Source organism: Contarinia nasturtii, unplaced genomic scaffold (genome assembly GCF_009176525.2).
Source record: "Contarinia nasturtii isolate CC-2019 unplaced genomic scaffold, AAFC_CNas_1.1 Cnas_scaffold_533, whole genome shotgun sequence".
NCBI classification, from domain to species: domain Eukaryota; kingdom Metazoa; phylum Arthropoda; class Insecta; order Diptera; family Cecidomyiidae; genus Contarinia; species Contarinia nasturtii.
The window spans coordinates 5,169,083-5,186,624 of NW_022197885.1; the positions used below are offsets into that span (position 1 = coordinate 5,169,083).

Below are 17,542 nucleotides of genomic sequence, written 5' to 3' on the forward strand. Positions count from 1 at the left end.
GTCTTTTTCGCATGAATAGATACATCGATGACAAAGGCGAACTTGCATTAAATGGATCGAAAAGCAATTTGTATTTTAATGTTTATGACAGCAAATTTGTCACAAAAATGCACATCTAACTGCAAAGCATGATAGAAAAAAATAAAATTATCCACTTGATTGAAACAAAAATTGACGGTGCATTTGAAAATGTATGTCATGATGATAAAAGATGTTATCATTTAAAAAAAACATTTGGCCCTAACCAACAACCACGCAGCGTCCACGCTCCGAGAAGAAATGGCCAAACAACACATATTGAGGTCATCTCGTGTGCAAAAAGTCAATGTGAAACCAATTAAACTAGAATAATTTCCAACATTCAGTGCATAATATGCCCGCAAAAGTCTGTCGTTTTGATAAGCATTTCATTTGCAAACTGGTTTTGGGTCAAAAGTTGAGTTGGTTCTCCGTTTGAATTTGATTGTGCCCCCTGGGAATGTTGCAAAAACTGCATGTGCACGATTGAATTCAATTCAATGAAATAGGTTCATCGAATCGATGTGAAATGGCAGAGGACTGCGCACTGCGGACAAAACTTGATAGAAAGAGAAACTACACAGATCAGTAAGCATGTCACGTACTTGAAATTTCAGTTTTCAACTTTGTTTGTGTGAAGTTTGAAAATAGACTGAGTGAGAGTGGGCGAGAGAGAGAGAGGTGATGGTGAAATTAAAAAACAAGAGTTGCCAAAAATTAAGAGGAAATTCACTCACATCGTGCTCTCAATATTCGAACATTTTGCTACCGTTCGCATTCTGTCATAAAACAAAGCGCAAATAATTTCCTTTGAGCCAATACATTTGGATGGGACGAGAGGTGGGTATTGCGTTTGTTTCCTTTTTTTAATCTCAGGCGTCTGTGTCGATAAAACTTCCTCTTTGCTTTTGCTTTGTTTTTTTTTGTTCATTCGCTTTCGTTTGCTGCTTCAAAGAAACTTGAATTGTTTTTTTTTGTGTCCTGAATCAAACTGTACAATAGCAACACTGAAAACGAAAATAAACATGACATAGTTTCATCGTACATAGCCGTGATTGCAAGTGGCGCTTTATGAATTGATTCCCACATACTAATGTCGAATTTAACATTTTCAAATACAAAAAACACAGATTTCAACCATTTTCGATGCAGGTTTCACAATCAAACGAGACATACAATAATCGAGTTCAAAGCCAAACAATGAAAAGCAAAACACTTTCAAACAGCACGGCAAGCGCATTTATCCAAAAGATGAAAATTCAGTGAAGTGGAACACAAACGTGCATCAACAAAATAATCATCATCGAATGGCTGCTATTCAGTTTGTACATGAGATGCATAATTTGATATGACCCGAGTTTCACCAACACAATTAAATGGTTTCAGTAATCTGCCATTGAGTCTGATATAGAAAGTGAAATCAATGAAAATTAGGCAAGTGGTGTAAAAGCAAATTCAAATTTCCGATGCAATAAAGTTGTAAGTCGTTAATTTTGACAATCTTCAGCTTAATTGATAAATTGAAACACTAAAAGCCAGTGTCATTGAACGGTCATCGACCGAATATCGAAGCATCAACGACTGCGGACGCTTTTAAAGCAGACAAGTGTAAGCTGTCAAAATGGTTTATTTTGAATATCGTTGACGGTTGACCAACCAGTTTAGCTCATTCGTTTTCATTAGCCACCGTCTGCCTTTAAGTAAACAAAACGAAAAGGATAAAATTTAATAAATCACTTTGGAACCTAATCAATTTATCTCTGGAAAGTATCCAATGTTTGAAACACATTGTGTGTATTCAAGTGTATTTCGTTCACATGTTCCTTGTTTATCCAAATACATTTTCGCTTCGTTGCAATTAGACAACGAAATTGAAGAAAAAACACTTTCTATTTAGTGGTTCATTCATATTCGTTGGCATTTCCGACCACTGTTCTAATCTGAGCGCAATATCAACAGTAATGTTTTCATGCCAGCCCATTTCGTTTCAACGTGCCTGTCTAAATACACAATTCGTTCGTCGTGTTCGACGTAAGCAATGTTGAAAATGATTATTTTTCCAAGTTTCGTCCTCATTTCGGGACACAAGTACATACAGGCGCAAAAAAAAATATATAAATAAAAAGCACCAAGTAATAAATTATAAATGAACCATGCGAAAAGCAAAAGATGGAAAATGGAAACATCGGCATTTTCTATGTTGTACCCGACTTGATATTTTTCGCGCATCAACAGTGCATGGCACATACACACACATAAATACATTAATGATGTATCCAATTTTCCACACTAAAACAAAGCGCACGAAGAAAACATCGAATAAAAATTCAACTACAATTTTTTTCTTCTTCTCTTCGTCGGCATTCTCATGTACATAAATGCTGAAATTATAGGGATTACGTCGTGTAAAGTGGCGGATATTCTTGTTTTCTTATACCATATTTGATGAGCCTTAAGTTACTCATTCGTCGGTCGATACGGATACGATGTACATTTTTACCTAATTTCTAATGTTATGAAAATAAAATGAGCTATCACAAGTAATAAAAATTTATATTCATCGTATGCACAGCCGCTCATACACATATATATATGTATTGGCTTACGTTTTCCATGGCAGGCTAACGCAAAATATTCCACCGTACACAAAATGCAATAGCATAGCACGAAATATATTATCAACTGACAGCTTTCTTTCTATACGGAATATCAGAGAAATTTCTGCAAACGCGAAACAAGAATAGCAAAAAAACCGCCTATTTTATATTACGATATGGTGTCTACTTACTAAATGGATACGATTCTACTTTAAGTTATACACTAACATATTTTCAAATGTTTGTGGCGAAAAGAAAACGCGATAAAGCTTTTGTTCATTTTACTTACACATCGATCGGACACAATGGGAAGAGGCGTCAACTTTATGAAATCATCATGATTTTTTGCATTTATTCTCTACTGAATGATGGATACACAGCATGTATTTGTCATATAATATAGTTTGAAGTTTTGAAACACAAACATCATTCACAATTTGATGAGTCAGATGATATATTCATTGTAAATTAAATGGGCTTCTGAAATATATGCCACTTTGAAGAGGAAAAAAACATGACACGAATAATAACTTGACATTATTTTGTGAAAATGCAGATAACCGAAATGTGCAAGCGAAATTCTCTTTCCGCTGACTATATTGAACATTTTTATACAGAAAAAGAACCTTGAAAAGAAACTGTAAATTTAAAACTGAAAAAAAGTAAAAAGCTCCAAGACCTTTTAGAATATGTGAATTTCATTTTGAAAAAATGGAAATATTTGCTTGGCGCGTATAACATATAGTGAATAAAAAAATAAAAAAAAAATTCCCCTACCGGGAATCGAACCCGGGCCTTCTCGGTGAGAGCGAGATATCCTAGCCACTAGACCATAGAGGAGTTATTGTTTATTAAACAACTCATGCGATTTTCCATTGCATTACAGTACGATTGCACAAGTATGTTTTACATTTTTTTGAATAGAAGTTTGGAGAAATTTTCAAAATATACAATCCAAATGTCATTGGCACTAAAATTGGTATAACATGATATTTTTGCTTTCAAAATCCTACGTACATTCATCTCAATTGCAAATTTCAGAATGTTTGCAGCTCGAACCTTTTCTTCTCTGCACATTTTATGTTAAAGTCGTTCAGAGGTATGGTATCTCTCTATGTATCAAAATATATATAGATTCCTAGATATTTCGACATGATATGCGCTCGAAAGAAGAACAAATGGAATCCGCTTGCGACGGTGAATACGAGAATTGTTAAGTTTCAAAACAAATGAATAGCATTCATGCATTAATTATAATGGATTGTGTGTATACTGCAAAGACTTTTGCACATCACAGCACAATGTTGTTGCTTCCTTTGCATTGTATGTTTATAGACGACAATGTCGTGACGACATGCTGTGTTATGTTTGCTCACAAGCCATACATGACCTCTAGTGATATTGTTTAGTTACGTTACTGGTTTCAAAAGTGGTTCATTGTTGTAATGAGGCCGAGACATTGGAGTGTATAATTGAGGAGAACGTTAAAGAAAACCAGCGGAAACAAATAAAATTCACATATAACGTCAAATTACTATCTATTTGAGACCGTAAATGAAAATGGGCTGCATTATTCTCCCTCCTTCCTCACTGCCAAAAGTTCACGAAGAGCAAAATATTGCATTTATTATAATCATCTAATTTTCATTATTATTAGCATTCGCATCTAGATCTTGTTCCAAACATTCAAGAGCGTATAGCCAACTTGAGGTTAAAATTGGTTCGTAAGTTATAAATAAGTTTTAATACGTGACAGTCGGAATATTCCCTGTTATCATGTGGTGCTATGGATATTTGTTTTTCAACTAACGGCATGCCTTTTCGAATTCATTTAAAATGATTGTAGTAACATTTATTGGTTCATTCCGCTATATTTTTTTTTCCTTGGAATATATGCTAATACAAATGTGAAATCGAGCACAAGCACATCTAATGAAACGAAATGTGTACGAAGAATTTACAGTTGTCGGATGAAGAGTAATGAAATTTACTTACTCAATTGTTCAACGATCAAAAGTATGCTAAAGATTAAAATGTTTTTTCAACATGTTGTCTTCCTCTGACAACTTCCGACGCATGTCAACTAATTAAAATTAAAAACATACCATTTCATTGCATCATTGTGCTTCATTCCCATAAAATGATGGCAAAATATTCAAATGACATTTTATTACGTTTTAAGTTTCACCATAGAACATTGCACAGGTCCTATTACTGTTTCTTTGGGATATAATTTTTCGTTTGGCATCCTATTACTTGCACAAAATTTGAAGCGACATTCTATTTGTATGAATTCATGTTAAAGTTCCAGAAATCAGACATCATTTAATTTATTTTATTGAGACTTAATTACTATTCTCGTTCAATTCCCTTTTTTTTAAACAGAGGCTCCGTATAAAACTCTAACACTCCCCTTTATTATAGAGACTAGGTCAACCACTTTTACCCATGCTACACAGTAAGAAAATATCAGCCGACGCTATACGCAAAACCGACTGGTACGTGCGCTCATACATTTTTACATCTTTTACATCTAGTGACCATACGATTTTTCGACTGATTCGTTACTCTTTGTGCGTATCTTCGCACAGTCGAAAAATCGTATGGTAATAGATGTAAAAGATGTAAAAACGTATGAGCGCACGTACCAGTCGGTTTTGCGTAAAGCGTCGGCTGATATTTTCTTTCTGTGTATATTTTTTAATTATTGCCAAAGTCTCTATCAAGAGTTTTACTTTTCGCATTAAATTTTAGTGAAATATTAATCAATTTTGCATGAAAATATCGAAGATTAGAGTAAAATAGACAATTTAAAATGAAGAAAGCGGATTGAGTATCCCACAATCAAAATTGATTATGTTCCAATGCTGATTAATGTGTTGAGATGAAGGTCAATATGTTGTGCACAAAAAGTTAGCCCTTTTCAAAAGATTTTTAACTAAAAGAACATGATAAATCATTTATCTCAAAACTACACATTATATAATTTTAAAATGATAAACGAAAATCAACCAGTCTTTATTCTACGATTTATCTAACCTTATTATTATTGTATTCCAATTGAACCTATAAAATGCTGATGCAATCAAAATTGACTTCGTATTTTGGTTCATTATACGTTTCAGTGGTTTGTTCGAACGATGATAACATTTCCATTTTCATTTCAAACAGGTACAAAGCGACACAGAATTGTGAAAAAAGCAAATAGCCATCATGGACGGAATGACTTTTGCTATTGTACTTTCGACTAAAACTGCGACGTGCTGTGAAGCGAAAATTGAAAGTTTATGGTGAAATGCAGCAATAGGAACGATTCTCTTATGTCTTTCTCTGTCCTACAAAAAAAGTTGAATGTTTTTCAGTTTGAAAAACGTGTTTGCCACATAAAATTGTTGTTTCATTCCTTCCTGCATCGTGTAAATCTTTGCTCCGACTCACATTCTCTCTCGTTGAAAATGTACTTTGCTGAAAATCTCGAATCAATTTTTTGGCAACAATTCAACAACAAAAATACAATAAAGACTTTACAAAATGGATGTGCTCATGTCGTTTTCGATACACACACACACGGTGTGTCCGATATTGTTGTGCCATGGCACAGACGACAAACGAACTAGAATGGCAAAAAATGGAAACAATCCATTTTATTTTCGTTAAGTTTTCAGGTTTTTTTATGTGCAGTGTATCTGTGATGGGGTTGTTAGTTGAGTCGCATATAAATCTAAATTTACCATATGGATGAATGGGAATGAAAAAAACGACCATTACAAAATGTTTCTCATACGGAAGAACTATTAAATTAGTGACAGTTGAGAAACATACGAGAAGCTACATTAAGAACAACCACATTATATTCAAGTAAACAGACGTAACAGATGTCGGTTGAATTCAATTAATTTATCGAGCACTTTTTACGTTTTATTCGTCTCCAGTGGCCAGAAAACTCTGAATGATAAATGAAATCGCATAAATAATTTCCAAATAAATAATGTGAATTCTCTATCTATTTGGATATTTCTATTTTTCCAATTACTGATACGATATGCAAAGATGACAAAATAAAATATCTCTCTTCTAAAATCGCACACTCATTTTTCGAAACAAAAGCAAATCAATATCACCATTGGAAATTGCAATCGCTATTTAAATTGCACCGAGAGAAAAATGTGGAATTCATGAATAATTCAGAGATTTCTCTCTCTGACTCTTTCTCTTTATCTCCGTTTCTCTAACATTTTCATTTACACATATGGTAGTTTGAGTGGACTCAGTTTTCCAACTATTCAACTTAATTATGTCCAATTTTATTTAAGAGTTCTCGACTTTGTCTCGACATATTCAATTTACTTTTAATTGAAATTAATTGGAAATGAAAATAATTTCAAAACGATTTCAAGTCAAATGAAATGTTTGTACATTCTCAGCGCTAACGAAAAGTCAACAAATAGTTTCATTTCGCCGAGAATTTGTAATGCTGATTTTTTTTTCAAATGAACAATTTTTCTCTGATTACATTTTCGCTTTAAATATTCATTTTTTTTCGCTGCTCTGAGAAAAAATGAATGTAATAGCTACTATATTGAAAATTTTAAAACTATTTAATTTTAGAAATTAATTTTTTTTTTATATTTTTATATTTATGAAGCCTCAAACCCCTGAAGTTAGTTGTGTCGAATCCGTCGAATCTTCCTAGTGCAAAATTTCCTTGGATCTTCTCAGAGTGTTTTTTGACCCAAATAACACTTTGATGAAAAACCAGTTTTTCATTATCGGACTGGGTGCTGCTCTGAATTTTATGATTTGAGAACCAATGAACAAAAGCCGGTAATTTATTTGCAACGTTCGCAATGGAAAAGTGGTACTTGAAATGGCCTTTATTTGGAATTTTAGTCTATTTCGGATCAAACTATATTGCGATATTCGAATATCACATTCAACCATAGAACAAGAATTCGAATATGTTCGAAAGGAAATTCGTATGTGATGTCAATTGTCTTTCAACGAACCAACATCAGAAAGAGCAAGGAAGCGATTCATTTCTTGCAAATGCAAATCATTCAGTTTGTTCAATTTTAAATTAAAATGCTAAACACTTGTATGGTGTTTGCGCATAAATTTAGTTTTGTGTGGCATCCATATAAAAATGCAGTAAACGAATGGCAATATTACGATTGGTTGCAATGCTTGAATGTTTTATTATGATAACTCGTCCGAGTGAATAGGAGAGGAGAAGAGACGGTGACACACAGAAAGAACGAGAAACTAAACGAACTGTATTCGCATAACATATGGCACAATCCGAAAAACCAGTGCAAAAATTTAACGAACAAACTATAAAATCCAAATAACAATAATACAGAAAGAGTGCATGTTAAAGTAAAAGTTCGTAAATACGCAAACAGCGTAACAGCAACGATAGCACAAATAACATAAGCAATAATGACAGTACGGACAAACTATAAGTTTTTGCCATTGTTTTGCTTGCATACCGAGTAAAATTGCGTTTTTGTTATTATTGCAACGAATGTGAGAGGGGCGAGGGAGAGAGAGAGAAGCAGAAAAACTTAAACACATTTTAACTTTTATCTTCAAAAACAATACGCTTTTTACCATTGTAAAGCTTTTGGTTGTTCGTTGCTCTTGCACTTCAATTCCGTAGTAAATTATATACGTAACACAATGCAGTGACACAGAGGCTAAGTGCTTGATGTGTTTTGCCATTTCCATTGCTATTGCCGTACACATACAAATCGGTATATATCGGTGTATGCGAATGCAAAGCGTGTAGAAATGAATGCGGTGGTTTAATGCCAAAGGCACTGATGATAGTTTTGTTCGGATTACTGATACCAAGTCTTCAGTTGCAATTCGGTTTGGGGTTTTTTCCCGCTCACATTCTATTTGGCACTAAAATGGGTTTTTTTCGGGGTATATCAAGTTAGGAATTAAACGGATTCCGGATTCAACTTATACTAGTCCACCCAGAAAATAGTTACAATTCGTTTCGCTGTATAATATAATGAACGAACAATAATAACCAACCGTAAACACACTCGAAATTGTTTTGTGCGGTGATAGATATACGGAAAACAACATGCTCGACCGAAGAAAGTAAATTAGAAAGAGATACAGAGAGACAGTGAATGTGAGTGTGAGAGAGTGAGTGAGTGAGAGAGAGCGAGTAAGCATTCCACTAGCACATTCTTGTGATTACATAAATAACGTATTTCTCTGTTAGTTTTACATTTTCGATGCTTTTTCATTGGTTTAACGTGGTTGTATTCAACATAATATGTGTTGTCTCCTCGAAATGTCTCTCGTTTCTCATTTCGTTGTTAGCGCATAAATATTTCTTGCTTACATATTTTACTATAGACGATGGCATATTTTTTTTCTGGGTTGGCACATACAAAATATACTATACAGTCATCTTCATTGAATTGAACCCGCACCACACAACATGCACATAAAATTTCAATTTCATTTTATTGTTTACGCACACATAACTTCCGAAAAGAGCGTGCAAAGCTTTTGGTAATTAAGGAATACAATTTTATTTACGACTTTAAAATAAATATATATTCACACCATTTTATGTAATGGCTCTGTGAGTATGCATCGTTTTTCCGCTTTTAATTCGCCGCACATTTCTCTCACATAATATTTGATACGGGCATTAAAATGAATAGCTCCTTGCGATAAATGTGATCTTTGATCTATAACATGGAACAAAAGATTGAGTGAGTTTAAAAAAATGTGGCCGAGAAATATCATGGCATTTTATCTATAAATTACTTTGTACAACATATTTTCACATGATTCAGAATAAATGCGCCGATTCAAGTGATATATATATAGCTTTTTACAAATCTGTGGTATATGGAAAATAAAGCACAAATAACACATCGAACAATCATAGATTTTTAATTTTGTTAACAATCAGTCGAATATAAAACATGTTTGCCAGTCTATGTATTTCGGATAGATATCCATCCGAGATATTTTAGAATATCTGGATATTCAACGCAACTGCACAGTGCCAGAGCTGTTTGCATCGCAAATAGAATCTACGGTAGGTCGCTACGTATATGTGTATCAAGTGCCGCACGTACACAGTCACACTGTGTCTGTATTTTTCGTGTAGCGACATAACGTAGGTTATATGTGAGACGCACATAGCTCTGGCCCTGTGCAGTTGCGTTAAATATCCAGATATTCTAAAATATCTCGGATGGATATCTATCCAAAATACATAGACTGATGTTTGCTGATGTCAACCCACAATAAAACTAGTTAAAAAATGATAAATGCAAACTTTGTTCGTTGCATTGAACGAATGTGATTTCTCGTGGTTCTCGTAATGTGTGCACAATAACTGTACGAAGAATGGATAGAAAAGTGCTGCATCAAAATGTTTGTTCATATAAAGTGCATATACTTAAAAATTCCATCTAAAATTGTTTATTTTCTTTTTGGTTCAGCATTGTCAACGTCGTTTCAATTCGTCTGCAGTGAGCTTGTGTACAGAAAAAATACACTTTACATCGCAACGAAAATAAATTTAGTTTGATTTTATCGGTATTTTAAAGCATTTATATTTCAGACAGACAATAGCAACGAGAGACTATACCAAGCAACTAGACGTGGGAATATGCGCGCTATCCTCACTTTATGTGCAACCACAAGAAATATTCACAATACAGCAAATAGATTTACAGCTTTGTATACTGGAAAAATATTTGTGCATGCAAACAATTTGTGTGTGTGTGTGTGGATGTATGTGCATCAACTTGTGCACTCACTGCACTTTCATTTTCTGTTAAAAACATAATCTGTTGATGTGGTATGGTGTCCATTGTCAAGACTCAAGAGATAAAAAGCTTTGGCTGTTTCGATTCCTCGCTTTCTCTCTCTCTCTCTGGCGAGCCTTTCTTTCTCTTTCTCTTCCGGATGCCAAGTGTATGTGGTCTGCAGTGCGTTACAGTTGATGTTTGAGTATTTCATTTAAGTGTTGATTGCATTTCCATCGTTGCAGCAATTCTTCATTCCACTTTTCATCAAAACCATGTGTAACCGGCTCATGTAAAACGAGAGACAACATTTGAGGCGATAATGTGTCGACTGTAAACAGTATTCTTCATTCTTGTTACGATATTTTGTTACAACATTCAGAGCTCAAAGCTATATGTTAAACGGTGATTGTTTAAGTTCAGCCATCTAATGAAAAGTATGCAGAGTCAAAACTTCAGCTGATTTCACGATTGTTACGAGATTTGGAGGAAAAAAAGCACATAATAAATATTTTTTTTTAATCTAATGAGTTCAATGGATTTTACAATACATGCACACTAATCATCCGAAAAAAAATCGATGATTGAATCGATTTAACTTGATAATTTGAGTCAATAACAATAACAATATATTTTCCATACATCAGTTTTTCATGTGTGAAACCCAAAGAGCTGATTTTTACCTAGAAAATGATTGGAAAAAAGGACATTTTATATCTAAAAAGACAAACTGTTCTATTTTGATGAGATTTGATTGGAAAAAAGTGAAAAATATGAGAAATTTATTTCTTCTCTGTAAAAGTGGGGGACAAAAAATGGGTTCCCTTTAAATAGCTAACTACGCTGTAAGTTTTCACTGAAAACTTTTCAGAAAGTTGAAACAAATTTTATTATGTGTTATTATGTAGCGGGAGGAATGATTTATCGAACCCTGTTCAGAGCCATGTTACAACTTTACATTGTAGGTAATATTAAATCCATAATCGATCTAATTAGGCATTCAGTTATTATGATGATTGTGAATTAATTATCACTTTAAAAAAATCCAATGTTTAATTGAATGTAAATAAGTACGCTTATCATAATGTACAGTACAAATTGAGTGGAACAAACGAGAGGCGAGCGTCGTTCATTGGATATATATCGATTTGAATGAATTGGTTAATTGTTATCATTTTCTTTCTATCGAATTCTCGGTATGTATTTTATCAGAAAACCACTTCAAATTTTCAATCATGAATGGGAAAAGTCAATAAAGTACAACACAATAACCACATTGCTTTCAATGCATACCATTTCAATCAAAATCGATATTGGAGCTGCTGCTTTCCACACACATTCTATGTCTATTTACTGTGTGTATGGAGTTGAATAAACCAAAATATGGTAACAAGAACAAAAGCAATGCTCCAGATTCAATTGTCGAGCAAACGATAAACTCATTTTCTAAAATTGATATTGAATATTATATTGAAATGAGAATTTTATACGAAAGTCTATTTGCATTTTTAGTAAATTGATTGTTTCCCGAACGTCGCTTGCTGCGGAGGCAAACTCAAAAAATTTAACGCCTTCGATTTTGGTACGTGTTTGTCAGTGCCCCTTCAATGGATCCAAAGTGTTCGCACTTAGTCATTTAAAAAGTATTGTTTTGAATTGAAAAATTGTTTTATGAAATTGAATTCGATACGTTCAAAGATTGAAAAATTTGCATCGTGAAATTTATGAGTAAGGCACCTGAAGACTGAAGCTTTCGTGAAGTGTTAAAATTGTTATCTGCACTTCGAAAAAAGTAAAATGATTAAAAATGAAACATTTTGTGAGTTGTGAGTACTATCGATTATTTTTTTTGTGTCCTCGCATAATTAGTATTTCACGGAGCGTGGAGTGCGGAGCGAAACCAAAAAATATATTTGTGTAAATATTTTGAGACAAAAATTCTGTTTTGTTAATGAATGTTATGCGAGATGCGAGAAGCATTTGAATGAACTCTTATTTAATGTTATACAATATTTTACATCACGTCTATTGGTTTTCCTCCATAATGAAACTAAATATCATTGAAATCAGAAACTGTTTATCAGATCAATAAATACTAGGAGGAGTGCTCTGAGAAGCAGAGTCCCTCCTCAGCGAGGAGCAAATTTTTTAAATTTTAAACATATTCGAAATCATAATATTATTAATTTAAATTATTTTTTGAACTTTTGATATTTTGCTCCTCATTGAGGAATATAAATAAAAGTATTCTTGTGAGAAACCGCATTTGGTTGAAAGTGTGTCACGAAATGCAAATTTGATAATATTTCCAACGAATGGGTTCTTTTTTCATAACAAAATGAACATGTGAATGTTTCAATTCCAACAACAATGCTTCGTCATGAACTAGGTTGAAATGAATTTCTCTGGAAAAATCTATTACAGTCAACTTATTTGAATACAACACAAATAAATTCACTTAAATTTTATGAAATTACACGAACCAGGTGCAGTGCTACATTGTAAATAGAAAGGAAACCCCATTTCATTACTGTATCGACTGATTGGAAATTTTGATGGATGTTTACACAACGTAGTTTGGTATTTGTTTCATTTTAGTGTTTAAGAGGTCTGTACTCGTACAATACGTAATTTCATTTATTTCACACACAAACCATTCGATAACAATTAGCATTGCAACCAAGTGAGTGCAACGAAACCACATTCATTTCACGTGTATTTTCTGAATTAACGTGCTAAAATAGAAAGCGCCTCTTCATTGAGTGACTTATTATATTATCACACAGAAATCGGATCAACGTCAAATTTCCAAAAATCATTTATTGTACTATAATGTAGAGATTATGTACAACAATAATAGTGAATATGTGTCAACATTTTGTTTCGCAATTTGGCTTTGAAAAAAAAAATATGTGGAAAAACCAATCCCAATTTCTACATAATCAAAATATAACTCATTAAAATGTACAAAATATGTCAAATTCAAATTCATTATTAAATCTCTGATTTTGAACAGAAATCGCACGCAAAACCATAAAATATTAAAAATTAAATGAAATGAAACTGCTAACTCTAATCAATTCAAATCAAATGAAATAAAAACACCATTATATTGAGATAGCAAAATAGACTTAGTTCATGTCAATCTGTTGTATGCATTTCGAGCAGTTTACCGCTCATCATTAGCAACACGACTAAAAATCAAATTCAAAAAGAAAAAAACTGCTGGTATTTTTATTTAATATGATTTGAACCGTAAACTATATATTTAAATATCTGAATGCTCTGTGCAACAGCTACCATGATTTTGCATCTTTATAAAATCGAGGAAAAATCGATATGAAAAAGATTCGACACAGTGAAAGAATATGGTGCTGTTAGAAAAAGTGATTTTAATGGGCGTAACAGTGAAAAGAATCGAAATTTGCAAACGAAATATCAATTCGACGACAAACAAAAGTAGATATACGACGTAACTAAAAATGTTAACATGAAAAACAAATAGGTGCTCATCGTCGCTACGCTAAAGTTTTGAGGTTGTTCAATGTACGATGATTCATAGATTTGTTAAATACACGATTGAAATCGGCACAAATGTTTAGACGGATCCAACTTTAAATGCAACTCCGACATGGTAACTTTTAGTTGATGTTCACCAAATGAGCAACACCAAAATGAAAACATACAATATAATACCGTTTATATTCAGATTAAGTGCGTTCAAATTGCCCCCTGCCATGGGCTGTACAATATGTTACATGGATATTCATGCTCATGTTCACGTTTCAGTCGTTAAATGTTGTGCGTGTGTATGTATGTGTGTGTGTGTGTGCGCGTGGAAAATCTTTAATTTCCCTGTGGCTTACATAATTAAGCACATTAATTAAATAACTTTTGATGTCTTCTCCCGCCGACAGCGGAAACATAATACAAAATGAATTCTGTGCTGTCGATCTAAAGTGAAACATGATGACTAAATGAATACACAAACAAACAAACAAAAACTACAAATGGAAAATTTCATTTCAGCGAGCTTACAGCGTGATGAAGGATGCTTTTTTTGTTAGTTGCTCAGCGGCAAACATTTTGGTGATGCTCGGGAAAATGAGTGTATTGTATGCAGAACTGAAATGGTATACTGGACACTTTTTTTGGCTCTCGTAAAACCAAAGATGCTGACTTTAATACGTTTGTGCACTTTTTTTCGTTCTCTGGAGGATTACCATTTCATAATTTCACGGGTTAACTGAATATCCCACGATGGAAAAAAGTGTTCAAAAGATTGGTGTCAGTTTTTGGTTTGATAGTAAACGCTGTTGCCATGGTGACTTATCTTAGTGACTAGCCGTTTGCATAATGGAGGCTGATCTTAAAATAAAAGTAAACTAACGGTACTGTGAATTTATTTTCATATAAAACTAGATCAAAAAAGAAGAATTGTACCTAATTAATGAATGAATATTGGCTTAGATCCAACTGTTTTTCTTTCTTTTTTTTTTCAAAATTAAATTGAATTTGGAATTAGTGATTTTTCCACTTTTCCTTTATTGGCATGCACTTCTGACGTTCTTCGGTTTTACAACGTGTTTACTTTGTGTAAACCAAAAAATCGACAAACTTTTGAGATAAAAGAGAATTAAGATAGTAATGTCGGAAGAACTTCTAAAGATGCCATTCGGAAGCTTGCCCTGTGCCTATTAATAATTCATTTGGTGAATGTTGAAATGCAGTAAGACAACCGTCTCTTTGGTTCCGGTACCTTTGGGTTTCGGTGTTTAGTGTTGAGAGTTCAATTCGATCTAAATATATATATATTTGTTGCCGAAAGAGAGAGAGAGAGAGCGCGCGCGCGCGAGAAAGAGCAGTGAAACGTGCAAGGTAAGATAGCATTTTCGTGAAACAAAATGCCGAATGATGAGAATGAAAACGGAAGGTGCACACCAAAGACTATACATCTATTTAACATTTTGAACACGAATTGACGTTGAAATTCCCTCAGCTGGTGAATTTACTGAATTACCGTGCGCTCCAACAATGGCAAAGCAAGAAAGTCGATCAGCATTTAAACATTGAGATTCGTTCGTTTTCTGCTTCGTCCTTTTTGTCTTGTCTATTTTGTGCAAGTGTGTCTTCTGTCTGCTGAGCAAGAAGTTACCGGTAATAACGACGCTTTAGTCAATTAAAGTTTTCCCCATTCATTTTGGCAGATTGTTCGATATATTGAAACAATCGATTTCTCGCGTCTCTTTGTGCGTATGTGCGGCAAAATTTTCCCAATTTATTGGCATCTATTGTAAATCGAGCAAGAAATTTCGTTTCTCAAACATCGTTATCGAGCATTTCGGTTTTGCATGAAACAGCCATACCGAAGATTGTTACGATAAAGCAGCATTTCCATTGCAAATGGGATGGATAAACATTCGTGTTTTTTGTTTTTTCGTTTACATTCTCTTCACTCAAACTCCCAGCTTTCGGCATGGAATTGATAAATTAAAGGCTTGTACGAAACTGGATTTGACTGAACATATACGGTAAAAATGAGAGACAAAGCCGAAAGCTGAGATGGTTGTGATGTGTATGACAAAGACATTACACAAAATTAGAAATAGCAAATGGAGTTACTAATACACACGCGGGTAATAATTCTTTTCTTGGTTGGTTCATCTTCAGCCCTGTTTAAACAATGCCGAAGGGCGTCATTGTCGCAATCCCATGGCGAATTAAAGCATCACGTACGCGATTCACAATGGATTTTTAATTCTCAAATTAATGCCGAATGCATAAGCGGTGTGCTGTCTCCGTCTCTATCTGTGTTTGCACGTGTGTCTACGCACATAATTTATTCATCTGCCGTATTTTGCGTGAAGCTAAAGTGAGACAAAAATGGTATGATAGCCAGTTGAAGAAAAAAAAGTGATTTGGCGTATGCATAAATTTGTGTGTCATGTTTTGCGTTGTGCAGTCGCACACACTAGTGCCATTATATCGGTATGTTCATTAACTTGGCGATTTTCAACAACAGCCATTGCTGTTACAGCATATACAAACATCACTGCAGTCATTTCTCACACTCATCATCGTTCACGTGATGGCGTATATTCAGTGTAAAACTCAAAATAGGGATGGTATTAATTTAGATGGGGCGATGTTTATTTTGGACATTTTGAATGTATATCTTAGGCTGCTGAAACTGTCGAATGGGGAAAATGGTTGTCGAAATTTACGAGCATAGTTTTCAATTGGCTTATTTATGTTTTTACATAGTTGAGACGGCTTTTGCTAGCAGCTATTTAAGCAAAAGTTGAAGTTTTCTTAGCCTCTCTTAATAACTTACCTTCAAAATCCAAAATCGCGCAACAAACTATAAAAAGAATAGACAGAGAAAAATGAAATCCAGAGACGGAAAATGAAAAGAAGAAACGAAACAAAGTGTGAAGGCTAGAAAAATTTCGTAGCTTACCTTGTAATACACGCAAAAAAAAGGAATTACGATGAAATGAACTGAGAGATCAAATAGCACGAACGAAAGCAATAAAAACGACGACAATGAATAGCGAAAAATATCAAAAGTCTTTGTTTTGCCGAAGAAAAGAAGAAATGGCCGAACAAGTTCTCCAGAGAGATTTTCATGTTGAATTATGCTTAACGATAATTAGACGAAGAACGACAGCGTCAAATTTAATTTATTGATTTTCTGTTTGTTTCACTTTTTTGTACTCGTGACCGTTCGTCCGAGAGCGCTGAATTTACTGTAGTTACCCAGTTCGTTGTCGTTACTAACGGTGCGCTACGTCAGCGCGGAGACAGAGATCAACATTCATGAATTCTTTGCGATGTTCAGCGATGTAGCAAATGTGCCCCGCTAAAACATTTAAAACATTCACCATGTTCCAATTTTCTTTTTCACTCTCTTTGCTGTTGATAAAATTTAAATTGGGTGACGTTGCAGTTGCTGCATGTAATGCTGGAGTAACCGAGTGCTCGGAAAAGATGCCTACAAGCTTTGAAGCGGCAACTTTATATTCACCACCATTTTCGATTCTATCGTCTCCTCTTCGACGTCATTTCCTCATGATTTGCTGCTGTGCACTTTTCTTGCATATATTTAATGTGTTTTTTTTTACGACATAATCGTAA

At 34.0% G+C, this 17,542-nt stretch overlaps 1 non-coding gene across 1 annotated transcript; it reads right to left on the reverse strand.

Annotated features, from left to right (window-relative positions):
• Positions 1-3,383: 3,383 nt before the first annotated feature.
• On the reverse strand, positions 3,384-3,455 carry Trnae-cuc. Its single transcript has one exon. It is a non-coding gene; the product is annotated as a tRNA-Glu (tRNA).
• Positions 3,456-17,542: the final 14,087 nt, after the last annotated feature.